Genomic DNA, 13,589 nt, shown 5'->3' with positions numbered 1-13,589 from the left:
TGATGTTTTTCTTCACCTCAATTTCAATATTTTTCTTTTTCAGTTGTTATTTTCTGTAGGAAACCCTTGTAGGATCTACACAAATTACCCCTTGCTTAATTCTGAATTTTGTCTACTTTTCTGAAATGTTGCGGTTTCTGGGATCCAGCGTTGGTTTCATGCCCATTTCTGTCACTGACTGGAAATAGGCTGAAAGCACAAAAAAAAACACAAATTTAAAAATGGGGTATGTCCCAGTAAAATGCCAAAATCGTGTTGAAAAATTGGGTTTTCTGATTCAAGTCCGCCTGTTCCTGAAAGCTGGTGATTTTAGCACCGCCAACCCTTGGTTGATGCCCTTTTCAGGAAAAAAAAATAAAAAAAAAATAAAAAAAACCACACACCACAAGCCTTCTTCTGCAGCCCCTTTTTCCCTTTTTTTGAAAAAATACGAAATTATAACTGTATTTTGGCCAATTTCTTGGCCTCCTTCTGGGGAACCCACAAAGTCTGGGTACCTCTAGAATCCCTAGGATGTTGGAAAAAAGGACGCAAATTTGGCGTGGGTAGCTTATGTGAACAAAAAGTTATTAGGTCCTAAGCGCGAACTGCTCCAAATAGCCAAAAAAAGGCTCGGCACAGGAGGGGGAAAGGCCTGGCAGCGAAGGGGTTAAAGGAACTCCTTCTGAGAGGTGTGTGTGCCTGCAGCAAGTAAACAATGAAGCTTTGTGCAGAAGCTGCTACGGAAGTCTTTCAGCACTTAAGATTTCAACTAATTTGCACAACTGTTTACACCAATCTAACTTCCTTACAACAGACACAATCAAGAGGTTTTGGTCCGGTTAACCCCTTCAGTGCGCATGATGAGATGGATCAGTCATGTGCACCAACGCTCATGTGCTGAGGACTGAACCATTCGGTCCTCATCACACGAGCCCCAAATACCTCTGTTTACAGCAGAGGGATTTGGTTTCTTAAAACTAGCCTCTGGAGCAGGGAAAGCTTTCCCAGTTCAAGGCTATTTTAATTTTTCAGTGTAATGACACGCAGCGCACGTGATATGGCAATATGGCAACGTCATTTCACTGAAAAAGAAAGTGAAATAAGCCAATCAGCTCATTTCATGTTCTTAGTTTGTGGGGCTCTCTCAGCCACAGAGGACCTAAGCGAAAGATATAATTGGAAAGTGATTCCTGCAGGGGGGTGATCCCCAAGCAAGAATCCACCCACTAAACACTGGGGGGGGGGCTGTGAGTGGCCCCTAGGGCAATGGCTTCTGCTTACCCCTTAATTTTGTGCCATAATCAGTCTTTCTGCCCACCACCCCTGCTCCCAAGGGGCAGATGAGGGCAATAGCATTCATGTGCCCCCACTAGGACATGGGATTGGAGATTATATATACACACACACAGTTTTGTTCAAATCAGTAAGGGGGGAGGGGGGGGAAGCCCACTGGATACCAGGGATTACTTTCTTTTGTAAGAGTAGGGGCTGCCCACCATGGGAAACATATTTTGCAGAGCAAAGCAATTCACCCCAATGGCATGCAAGAGGATATCTGATTTTGTTGAGTGGTTTTTTTACAAACTAGGCCAAGAAGGTTTAGGCAGCTTCCAGTAATCTCATTTGTAAGGTTAAACAGCTGCACTTTTTCGGCTTGGGTAGGTAGCCACTTGGAAAAACGTACCAGAGCGGAGTAGGAAGAAGAAGAAAAAAAAAAAAAAAAAAAAAAAAAAACACAAGTGTGAAGGATAGGTTTTCTAGGTGAGTTAGGGCCCAAAAACCAGCGCTACCAGCTTGGCAAAAAAGTAAATAAAAATAATAAAATAACTCCATTTGAGTGAAAATATTTGATGTATCCATGTTGTGTTTTGGGCAGTTTGTCACAGGCACAAGGCCTACCCACAGAAGTGAGGTACAGTTTTTATTGGGACACACAAATAGTAGAACAAGTGTTATTACCAATTGAATTGCTCTGCAATTGCACCTTTCAAATCTAAGGCAATGTGTAAGAAAGTAGTAATTGAGGAATACCCTCCAAGTCACATGCTAGTAGGGGTACCCACAAGTTCAGATATGCAAATAACCACTGCTTCTAAACTCCATTTCTTGTGCCCATTTTGGAAATACATTGGTTTCTTTGATACCTAGCTTTCACTATTTCTATTTTAACATCTGAATTGTTTTATAGCCGGTACACAATGAAAGCCCATTGCAAGGTGCAGCTTAGTTATTGTCTCTGGGTACCTTGGGTTCTTTGTGAACCTACATGCCCTATATATCCCTGCAACCAGAAGGGTCCAGAGGATGGATGGATACATACAGTTTTTTTTTTTATTATTATTATTTCAAATGTTACTTTCTATAGGAAAACCTTGAAGGATCTACACAAACTACCCTTGCTGAATTAAGGCTTGTCTACTCTTCAGAAGTGTAGAGTTTTCCAGGATCCACCACTGGTTTCACACCATTCTGCCACTAACTGGAAAGAGGTTGAAAACACAGAAGATTGGAAAACTGATTAAGTCCCTGTAAAATGCCAAAACGGTGTTGAACGCTATTTGCGGGGGGGGTGGGGAGGGACTTGGCGGAACCACACAACAACAAAAAATGTTTTACTGCAGCATTCCCACCCCTCAATTTTTCCCCCCAAAACTTGAAATTTAGCTATATTTTCTGGGTCTCCTCCACTGGAATCCATAAACTTGGGTACCTTTAAAGTCCCCAGGATGTTGAGGGGGGGGGGGGGGGGAAGACTCTTCCCCCCCGCCACCCCCCCCCCCCCCCAACTAAATGAAAGGACACACATTTGGCGTGGATATTTTATGTGGCCAAAACGTTATGGGGGCTTAAGAGTGAACTACCCCAAATAGCCAAAAAAAGACTTAGCACGGGGGAAGGTTCAGAGGCCCACAAAACAGCATGTGGTCCTTATGTCAGACTACACCAGTAGTAATGACTAAATAGTGACAGGAGAAGTTAAGAATTCATGTCCACTCAGTCGGTTCTTTTGGTGCACTATAACTCAAACTCGAGATTGAAGAAATCTTGGCACTCTGCTTTTTTTTCCTCTGTATTTGGCCAATCCTGTCTCCTGCATATTGGAATGCTTAAGTTTTGGTCGGTGCCATCCAATCCTTGCCCACTCATTTCTTAAAGTCAGAAAAGTGCACTCCTCCTATAGGTCTTTGAATTAGTGGCCTTCATGAATTCCCAAGAACTTACAGAAGTAGACCAGGAAATCCTACGCCTAGAAAAGATTTGTGAACTGTATTTTAGCATGTGCAAATATGCATTTTAGATTTGCTCATGTGAAAGTATTGAGCGTTTACATGTTCACTTACCCTCCAACAACTTCCCCCCCAAAACGTCGCAGAACTTCTACTTCTGCCTTTGTCAGGAGTAAAATATCCAACCTTTCAAAAGATTAAAGAGCTGGTGAAAATCCTTAAAAACAAGCAAGTTAGTAGGTTTGCAGAATCAGAGGCATTCCAGCCCTGGAACTATTGCTTACTGCTTCCTCTAACCCCAGTATGTAGCTCTGCAAAAAGGAAATTGCTATAATAGGGAATGAAATTGCAAGTATTAAAGCCCTACTATAGTAGTAGCCCTGGCATAAACAAAGGCAATTATCAGAGAGAGCACTTACATAATGAGATGCTGCCATAATTGGTCACCTCACTCCACAGCAAAGGGACAAGTAGATTTAAGAAGCAACCTGTCCCATAGATAGGTAGATATTTTATTAAATTCCACACCACTTGCTCATTTTGTATTGCCAGGAGTCATATGTGAAGGGCTGACCAATACATGTTTCAATGCAGAACATGCAACTCAGGGAACCACGCTTCTTGCATAGTCCATTTCAACACAGCCACCTTTACAGTTCTCTCAATGAGCCTTCAGATTTGCTCATGACCAAACATCTGAAATCAAATCTATGTGCTGACCCCGATAATCAAAGGTAATTTTAAATCACTGTACAATTGAGCTTCATCAGCACTGATAAATTTAAAGAGGATATCGCTAACCACTATTTAAGGGGAGATTTACCCAAGGGTACCTGCAGACAATGCAGGGAAAACATTAGAAAGATGCCCTGCCTCCTCCTCAGGTATACAAGATCATTTGAGAAGGGAGTTTATATAGCATGCTGCAAACACTACGTGTTCCAGATTTGCAGGGATCATGTGTAGTGGGCACGTGAGACCGGATTTTCTGGGCACCCGGGGCTACCCAGCTCCAATCAGAGTGTTCCCCACAGGTATTCTGGGGCCCCAGTACTAGTGGACCCAAAACTGCTTAACCAAGAACTCCTCCCCAGCATTTTACTCTCAGGAGAGAGACACAGCACAGTTCAAGGCTTACTCAAGCAGGTGAGTTGGGTTTTGAAATTCAGAATACAGGGTGCACTGTACTACCAACTAATAAGTGTCCAGTCAGTGCTTTACTTTGACTATAAAAGCACTTTAATACACATGTGAAATATACTACACTTAAAACTAGGATAAACAGTGAAAAGAACACACATCTCTACAAACGTCTGGGCCAGAGTTCTGACCCCAAACAGTATTATAGTGCCTAGATGTTAAATCACTACACTAACAGTTAACATGTAGACTCACAATTAGCATTGCATATTACAGACCACATTGCACAGGATTGCTCTCATTTGCTAGAGCCATGATACACAATCCTTGTATGGCAACGGTGTAGTTTCAGCATATTGTGTTAAATCAAATATTCCCTATCAGCCAAAGAACCCGCCACCCAAACAGAAATGCCTTCCAGTCCTTAGCAAGAACACCGCTTTGGTGGCTTCAGGGATCTGATCACAGGTGCTTGATGTGTTGGCACAGTTACTGGCATCCCTCTAGACCAGTAGCCACTAGCTAGTTGTAGGAGGGTATTAGCTGGCCAGAGTGTGAGTACACCCTGTTACCCTCATGTATCACAAAGAAAAACATAGGGGACCATAGGGCACTCTTCCCCAGCTGCAGATTAGAAGTAAGTATCACAGGCTCCAACAGCACTGGGGAGGGGTCTGGGCAGAGTGATCAGACCTTCAAAGGACTGGTGTAATCAAGCTTCCCAGTCTCCCGCCTGTTGATGTTCTGCAAGCTTCCTTATCTTGAGCAACTGTTTGCTATTTCCTTGTCTTCCAAGCCGATGCTGCTCGACAAGCCTCGCTTTTGCCCTTTCACAGCTGGCAAATTCCTTCACAGCAGACTCCATCCAGAGAAAATTATCAAGTTCAGACGAGGTGAGCAGGCTTCTTTACCTTTACACTGTGGGCCCACAGCTGGCTTCTGTAAATGCTTGTTCGAAGCAAAGACAAGTTTTGAACAACCACTGACCACTCAGGCCAGACTTAACACCTCTGATGATTGATAGGCTGAGCCAATCAGGGAGTCTGCTACTTTTGAATCCTGGGTGCCTCTCCAGGCAAGAGGATTTTCTGTGTCATGCTCACTCCATGTACAAAGCATGTACAGGGTGAGTTACTGTGCTTCAGTCCATGCTATTCCCCAGAGAGGAATTTTAATTAACTCTCGATTTGGAAGCACTGAGCAGAAAAGAGGGACTGTCCCTCCTAGCAGTTACTGCAGCTAACACACTGATAAGAGCGAGTCAATCAGGAATTTGTGAAACACACTACTCACCCGTGAGGGTCTCAAGGCACTGAGGAGGAGGGGGGCGGAAGGTGGAGAAAAAAAAAAAAAAAAAAAAAAAAAAAGTGCTGGTACTACGCAAATAGCCTGGTCTTCAGAAGTTTCCTGAAGGTAAGGAGGTCTTTGGTCTGGCGCAGGTGGGTGGGAAGAGTGTTTGACATTTTGGTGGTGAGGCGAGAGAATGATCTACCGCCACTTTTAGTTATGCGGATGTGTGGTATGGTTGTGAGAGTGAGGCCAGCGGAGCAGAGGTACTGGGTTGGGGTGAAGGAGAGTCTGTTGAGGTATTCTGGTCTGGTGTTGTGCAGTGCTTTGTGGGTGAGGCTTTTGAAGGTGATTCTCATGTTGACTGGGAGCCAGTGCAGGTTTTCCAGGTGGTCTGTGATGTAGCAGTGCCAGGGGATGTCCAGGATGAGGTGTGCAGAGGAGTTCTGGATGAGTTGCAGCATCTTCTGGAGTTTGGTCGTGGATCCTGCATAGAAGACATTGCCGTAGTCACGTTTGCTACTTACGGGAGCTTGGGTGACTGTTCTTCTGGTTTTGGTGAGTATCCATTTGTAGATCTTTTGGAGCATGTGGAGGGTGTTGAAGCAGGAGGAGATGATGTTGACTTGCTGGGTCCAAGACGAATCCTAGGTTGCGTGCGTGGTCAGTGGGAGTCAGAGCGGTTCAGAGTGGCAGGCCACCAGGAGTCATCCCATGCGGAGGGGGTGGAGCTGAAGATTAGGACTTCCATCTTGTCTGAATTGAGTTTGAGGTAGCTGCTCTTAATCCATTCAGTGATGGCCTTCATTCCTTCGTGGAGGTTGGTCTTGGCAGAGTCCTTGGTGAGAGACAGGATCAGCTGGGGGTTGTCAGCATATGAAATAATGTTGAGGTTATGGGATCAGGCCATGTCAGCATGCGGGGCCATGTAGACGTTGAAGAGGATTGGGCTGAGGTACGCCACAGATGATTTTAGTGGCCTCCGAGCAGAATGGGGTGCAGTCTCTCTGGTAAGAAAGGGAGGTGACCCAGTCCAATGTTTACCCCAAACCCATCCGGGGGCCTCCTAAAATAAGGAAGGGGCATGAGGGAGCCGGAATGTCAAGCAAAACAGCTCACACTAAACAATTGTTCACCTCAACATACTCGACTAGGGAACCTACTGGCTCTCAAACACACAACCCAGGTAAACAAAGGCAACAGGACCACAGGGAAATAAGACTGCAGAGACTTGATCAGGAGGGTGGCTAGTAGATTTCACCCCCTTGCCCACGTTACAAGGTTACAGATATCCCTGACTATACATGTATTGCTGCCGCCGCCACTACTGTCAGTCTACCACTGACTTGGTAGAGAGAGTATTAGCCACTCTGAAATAGGGGTGCACTATGCATGCCCCCCACCCCCCTCGACCCAAGAGCTAAGCTCTAGGGTCTCAGTCCATGTAAACAGGGAGATCCTCAGTGGACATAGGTTTGTCATGTTCACTGAGGTAGGGATCCAGAAAACCCTACAGTAACTTTTAAGTGACTAGCCTGTAGATCACCATAAGGCAGGGGAAGCAAGCTCTCCAGAGACATGCAGAAGACTTACAGTCCCAACAGCGACCCTAACGTACAACAGCTACTATTAGTTCCTCCTGAGAGACAAGTTACTTAGAAAATGATAGAATACAGCTAGAACGAATCTCATGCAGAGGAAGACTGGACAGGGTAAAACTGTTTGAGCCTCCATGGCTGTTCTGTTACCATGTCATTCATTGAAGCTCACCCATATGAGCATGGGGGAGAGTACACAAGGCACTGGTCTTTTGTACCACAATACTTGCTCTTCTCTGGACACATTCCAGTAGCCCACACTTTTGCCATGTTATGAAAACAGCCATGTCACTTTGTCCTCAGTATTGTTTAAGTAATTTAAAAGACTATTGTCTTAAGTGGTTATAACAGTCTTTCCTCGTAGTTGTACAGTGCACAAAGCCACCTTGCTATACCATGCAATAGGCGTAGTCTATGATAAGCGTTCTCGCACCAGAAACTTAACATTCTGTGGGGCAAAGTTGGGCAGGCATGCACCACTGCACAAGTCCCCAGCAATATATTTCCAATCCAGATTTATTAGTACTTCATGTCACACTAATAAACCACATTATACTTGGCAGACCAGTCATTTTTGTTATGGTATTTTGATCATTTCGATAGCCACTTGTTGACCAGAAGGACAAAATACGACTACAGGATAAAACATGTACCACACACACACACACACACTTTATTAAGACCAATTTAAGACAACACGTTGCAGGAAAGGCATAACAAACTACTGCAGACTCGTAACTGATTTGTGCTTTAGTTGTAAAAACAAACCCAGAAAGTTGAAGGATGTGAGCCACAAAATAAAGATGGCACGTGGCAATCAGGATCTCTTTTGAAATAGTGCAAAGAGAACAACTGAACAAAAGAAAAAGGAGCATGCAGCTTGCATAATGCCACGAGTAAAAACAACCTGGTTCAACAGTAATTTGAAAAGTATTTCCCAGATTTTTTATAAACTGATACAGGGATTAATATTTCCCAAGTGAATCCCACAAGCAAGGAATCAAGCTGCACACATGGATCTATAATCAGTGTATTCATTGTTCAATATTTCAGAATATGTACAAGGTAAAGCATTTTAAATAGTCACCCAAATACTCTCCACAGGAACTCCATTGTGGAAGTCACTTCAGTACAAACGTGCCTGCTACGTTTAACCAGATTAATGGCAAGCAGCAGAAGGTAGTTGCAGGACAGGAGTAAGCTTTTGCCGTGTGCCATTCCAGGCTACGCCGACTGATACAGCAGACAAATCAGCCGGGCCGTAACTGTAGTAAATTAGTACCTCACTCAGTCATTAGCATTGCTGGTCTCCACTTATAACTGTCGCAGTTAGCCGACTTCCCTGCCTCTAATCATTCCTCCTTTTCTGACACTTCCAGCTGTTGCATGGCTCACGTTCTCACATTCAAAATGAAAGTGAAAAGCAGTAAATCAAATAGACACAGAAATTCGAGTTGTCAGTGGAAAAATCTGTGACGCAACTATGCTAGCAAAACCAATCTGGCTCTTCAACTGGAAAGCGCCAAGTTTGCTGAGGAATAGTCGATAACAGAGCATAGTTTGGAGGGGGCTAACAAAGAAGAGTAAAAAGGAAGAGTTGCAAGAAAAAGCGAGGCATTGCAGTGTAATGTGCACTTTCAGACTAGTAAAACAGAACTAGGAAAAATAAATAACTAAGACTGGAGTGAAAGGAATATGTGGATAAAGTACACCATTAAGTTATAACTTCCTCAGACGCATCTGGGTATAATATAACACCCCCACCCTTAAGTGGTTTTCCGTTACCATTAAGCACAAACTGATACTGGCAACTGTAATATATATATATATATATATATATATATATATATATATATATATACACACACACACACACACACACACACACACACACACACGGGATGATGTCATATGTGAGGTCATAAGCAGTGCATTACAGGGTGCAAGTCATAGTTAGCTCAGGGAACTGCTTGAACTATGGTTTTGCACTTGTGAAATGTCAGCTCAACTATAATGTCCCCTGTAACCCTTGTTTTTTTTTTTTTTAGTGAATTTCGACTTTTTATTCTCTATATTTCCTGCCCACTGCCTTAAATTTTATTAACATTTGCCAAAGGCAGAATAGAAACTGGTCAACTCACTTCTGCCCAGAAATAGACAAATCTAGGAAACATGTTAATAAAACTGTTTCTGCATTCCTCAGACACCATAACATGGGCTCTATATACCAGCGAGAGTGGGTGTGAGTGTAAGAAAGTTTGTCTGGATGTGAGTGTCAGAGTGTGTCTGGGTGTGAAACTAGGTGTGAGCGTCTTTCTGCATGTGAGATTCAGTGCGAGAGTCTCTCTGGGTGTGGGTGTGAGAGAGACCGTATCTGCCTGGACGTAATGGTGTGGGTGCGAGAGCAGGTGTGGCAGTGTCTCTGGGTGAGAGAATGTGGCAGCATCTCTCTGGGTGAGAGAATGTTGCAGTGTCCATCATGCTGTGAGTGGGTGTAAGAGTTAGTCAGGATGTGAGTGTCAGAGTGTCTGGGTATGGAATTAGGCGTGAGTCTCTCTGGGAGTGAGAGTGAGAGACAGTGTCTATTCTGCTGTGAGATTGTCTCTGGGAGGGAGTGCAAGAGTGTTTGGACGCGAAAGTGACTGTCTGCCTGGATGTGGGAGTAGGTATGAGTGTCAGAGTGAGAATGGGTGAGTGTTTATCTGGGTGTGAAAGTGAGCATGTCAGTGCGGGTGTGAGTGGATGTGACTATCTTGCTGTGAGTGGGTATGAGAGTCCGTGTGAGACTAAGTGTCTCTGGGGGCGAGAGTGGGTGTGACTGTCTATCTTGCAGTGATAATAGGTGTGTGTGTCTGTGCGACTAGGTATGAGGGCATCTCTCTGGTTGCAAGATTAAGTGTGACATTGTCTGCCTGGATGTGAGACGGGGAGTGAGTGTCTCCGTGTTAGAGTGAGCTGCATGAGAGTGCCTGTGTGGGTGTGAGTAGATGTGACAGCATCTCTCTGGGTGTGAGTAGATGTGACAGAGTATCTTGCTGTGAGAGTGGGTGTGAGTGTGTGCCTGTATGAGTGTGAGTGTTTCTCTGGGTGTAAGGATGTTTGAGTAGATATATACATACACTCCATGCAGATTACTGGTCTTTATTCACTACATAATTCCATTTAACAAACAATAGGCTGACGCGTTTCAACCATCACAGTCTTCTTCCTTGACCCTTCAAATATACAACACATATGGCCCCTCCTTATACATATATATACACACATACATTTATATATTTTTTATACACCTGCCCCTCACATTTAAGGATAATAAGGCCCCTTACTTACATAGGCGGTATGTGAATTCAGCCTAATGTCTGGTGTTGATCTTCTAAGAGGCTACTTTTAACAGGGATTTGAGCAATGCGGGGGTCGCTCAACAACCAATCTCATGTCTGAGAGCCTACTGAGAGATAGATAGTGCTACTCCTAATGTTCAAGGCAGTCTAGAATTTTAGGATTGGGTCACCTCGCCAATCCTAAAGCGTACACAAAATTCCGAGTACTGATTGGCTATTGTGTCCACACGGACCTTAGGCCTAGCTTTTCTTCAGTTTGCAGCTGCTGCTCAGTTAGAAGCTGGCAGGTTTGGCTCCAAGTAAATTAGTCTCTGCCCACCGGCCCGACAGGCCGTGCTGCTACTCATGTTCCTGGGGTTGAGACAGAGCGTTACACTTACAAGGTGCGGTATATGGAATGTTACGTTTATGTGGCACTGGTTTGATTGGTATCATGTTAATCCTCTGTCTGTCAGAAAAGCAACTCTAACTTTCTTTTGTGACATGACTGAATGGGCAGGTCCCATTTGTCAAGGCACTCGTGCACAGGACATTCAGCGTGACCCCCACTAGACACGTCGCATGCAGTCAGGCACCTATATCCCGAGAAGTTTCGATGTACCGCGGGAACTTAAGTTGTGTGTGGGTTAGTTGCTTGATTAATAACGATGAGCAACAGGGTTGATTGACGCAGTTAAAGCAGGACTAAAATACTACACCAGGAAGCGGAAGCCATAGACTTGGGCAGTATCAGCAATACACGCGGGCAGTTTACATGCATACTACCATTTTAGAAGAGCAAATTAGGAAGGACATCTAACAGAAATAATCGGGAGAAAGCATTTCACCAACTGACTTCTATTGAAATAGAGGCAATGTCAGGCGAGATACAGACAGACTAGTTTTAGTTTAAAAAAAAAATCTGTCGAGTCTCCCCCGTGAACCGAGGCTAGTGGCATGCATAAGTGAATAAAAGTATAAACATACATATTACAGCAGGCATATGAGAGCGAGAGCGCGTTTAACAATCGGGGTGGTGGAACAGGGTTCCCGCCTAGCTCCAACCCGTGAAGACAATATAGTTCCACTTCTGGCTTTTTCCGTGACAAGTCATAGTGACCAGGTGTCAGTCTGACTACCTACAGGGGAACGATCCAGGACTACAAATCCCAAAGCACTTTAGGCTGCCGAACGACTGGAAGGTCTGAAATTATGACGAGCAGGGGTGCTATAGTAAACACACATGGGATTTTTTTTTTTTTTGGTTGGGGGGGGGGGCGCAAGTAAACTGACATGTTGGTGTGTAACACAATCGATCACTCAACAGATATAAATTGCGTTTGGTAGGTTTTCATGAGCTGGCTAGCAAAGTCTATAACTATGTGCACCTTCAACAACCCACCCGCCACCCAAACCAGTGCTTTAAATGGGCCAATACTGTCCGGTACGGAGTACCGGCACTTTGTTATTGTTATCGGGATAGTACCTGCACCTCTCAAGAAAAACGTAATACTTTTAATTTGAGGGTATCGCCTCTTCTCAGAAATAGGCAGGTACCCGAGTAAAGATTACCTGCACTTCTATTTTCACATTTCAAGCAATGACCAAAACTGGCCTTTACACTTTAAACAATTCCAATAAAATACACGTAAGAAAGCTGCTGAAACACCGACTAAAGTAAGAAACGCCATGGGTTTGTTTCAGACTAAATAAAAGACTGGAAAACGTCTTTGTTACACAATGTAAGGCGGGAGATCTCCCCCAACGAATAACTTACCTCCCACCTCTGAACAACCGCTCTTACACCAACACTAAGCCCTGCTTTACTCTCGCCTACTACTATCAACTACCAGGGTGAGGCAATTTATACTGATTGACAGGCTGAGAGGCGGGTCTTTGTGGTAGAACTTCCCCAAGCAGCCTGCAATTCGTCCGGGAAGAACATCGCCCAAAGAATATAAAATAATTCACCCCTACCCCGGAAGTGATTGTCCAGTCGTTCGTGGATCGGTACAAATCGTGTCGCGTTATTCGTGCACCATGTGGGTTTTTTGCGCTATCGCTTTGTTTATTTTTTAGGTGTCTCGCTTGTGAGATTCTTGCATTCAGTAATGGACTGGTTACCTTACCCGATTGATTAATCGCTGCTTTCTATTTTTGTGGGGCGCAGTTACTAAGTGCTGTTTGTTATGAGATGACTGAAGTGATGGTGGTAGCAGTGAAGCGTGCGAAAGAACAGCCTGGCAGCTTTTTATAATTCCAGGATTTTTCTCTCGCGGTTTGATGGAAAATGTTTTAAAAGCGTTTAAGTTTTTTTTTTGCTGTTCTATAAACTTACTCTTCTGACCAAGGCGTACTGTCAGGGTCAGAAGAATTGTGCAGCAATATAAGGCAAAGTATGGAGCGTATCCTCGGAACATTTTGTGATACAGTTCATTTCCCCCCCCCCCCCCCCCCCCCGCCTCCATTATTTCACTTGGTAATAGTGTCTGGGCAACTGTTTCACTGTATTAGTACCCGATGAAGCCCCAGGTACAGCAATAAGCAATAGAAAGATGTCCAGCCAACCTTTGGAAAGCGCTTTCCACTTCGCATTTAGACATTCAGGCTAAAAGGATTGGTAGTTCCTGTTTTTTCATCATTAAAATATAGAGGAAGGCAGTTCAGTTCATAATATTTATTCGGTTATACCCAAAGTAAGCCATAAAAGTACATAATGTATATATTAAAACAATAATAGAACAATAGGTTCTTAAAAGTTTTAAATAAACATTTTTGGCAGTTAGGATACCACTAATACATGACACCAGTTTTCATTGTGTAATAAAACCTTTTCTAATATGTATGGCTTTTGTGATACAGTTTGCTACCCTATAGCATACATTCAGGGAGTCTAAAGCTAACAGGAGTTTCAATGCTTCCTGATGGGTTCGTATATTAAATAGATGAAAAACTGGTTTAAGATAGATGGCTGTAATATATTCATAACATTTACAGAATAAAATGAAGTGTAAAATGCTTTGTCTGCTCACTGT

The 13,589-nt window shown here is 43.8% G+C and overlaps 1 protein-coding gene across 1 annotated transcript in view; it reads right to left on the bottom strand.

The window, feature by feature from the left end:
- The window catches only part of MKNK1 (MAPK interacting serine/threonine kinase 1), a 150,694-nt gene extending 138,249 nt beyond the window's left edge, over window positions 1-12,445 (bottom strand). The window contains exon 1 of the mRNA XM_069232736.1: window positions 12,332-12,445. The gene's annotated coding sequence lies outside the window, so the exon portion shown is untranslated. The remainder of the gene's footprint in view (window positions 1-12,331) is intronic.
- Between the last annotated feature and the right edge of the window lie 1,144 nt (window positions 12,446-13,589).

This window comes from Pleurodeles waltl, chromosome 4_2 (genome assembly GCF_031143425.1).
Source record: "Pleurodeles waltl isolate 20211129_DDA chromosome 4_2, aPleWal1.hap1.20221129, whole genome shotgun sequence".
In the NCBI taxonomy this organism is placed as follows: Eukaryota; Metazoa; Chordata; class Amphibia; order Caudata; family Salamandridae; genus Pleurodeles; species Pleurodeles waltl.
The sequence above is the reverse complement of the archived record's forward strand: the minus strand, read 5'-3'. Positions and strand labels throughout refer to the sequence as shown.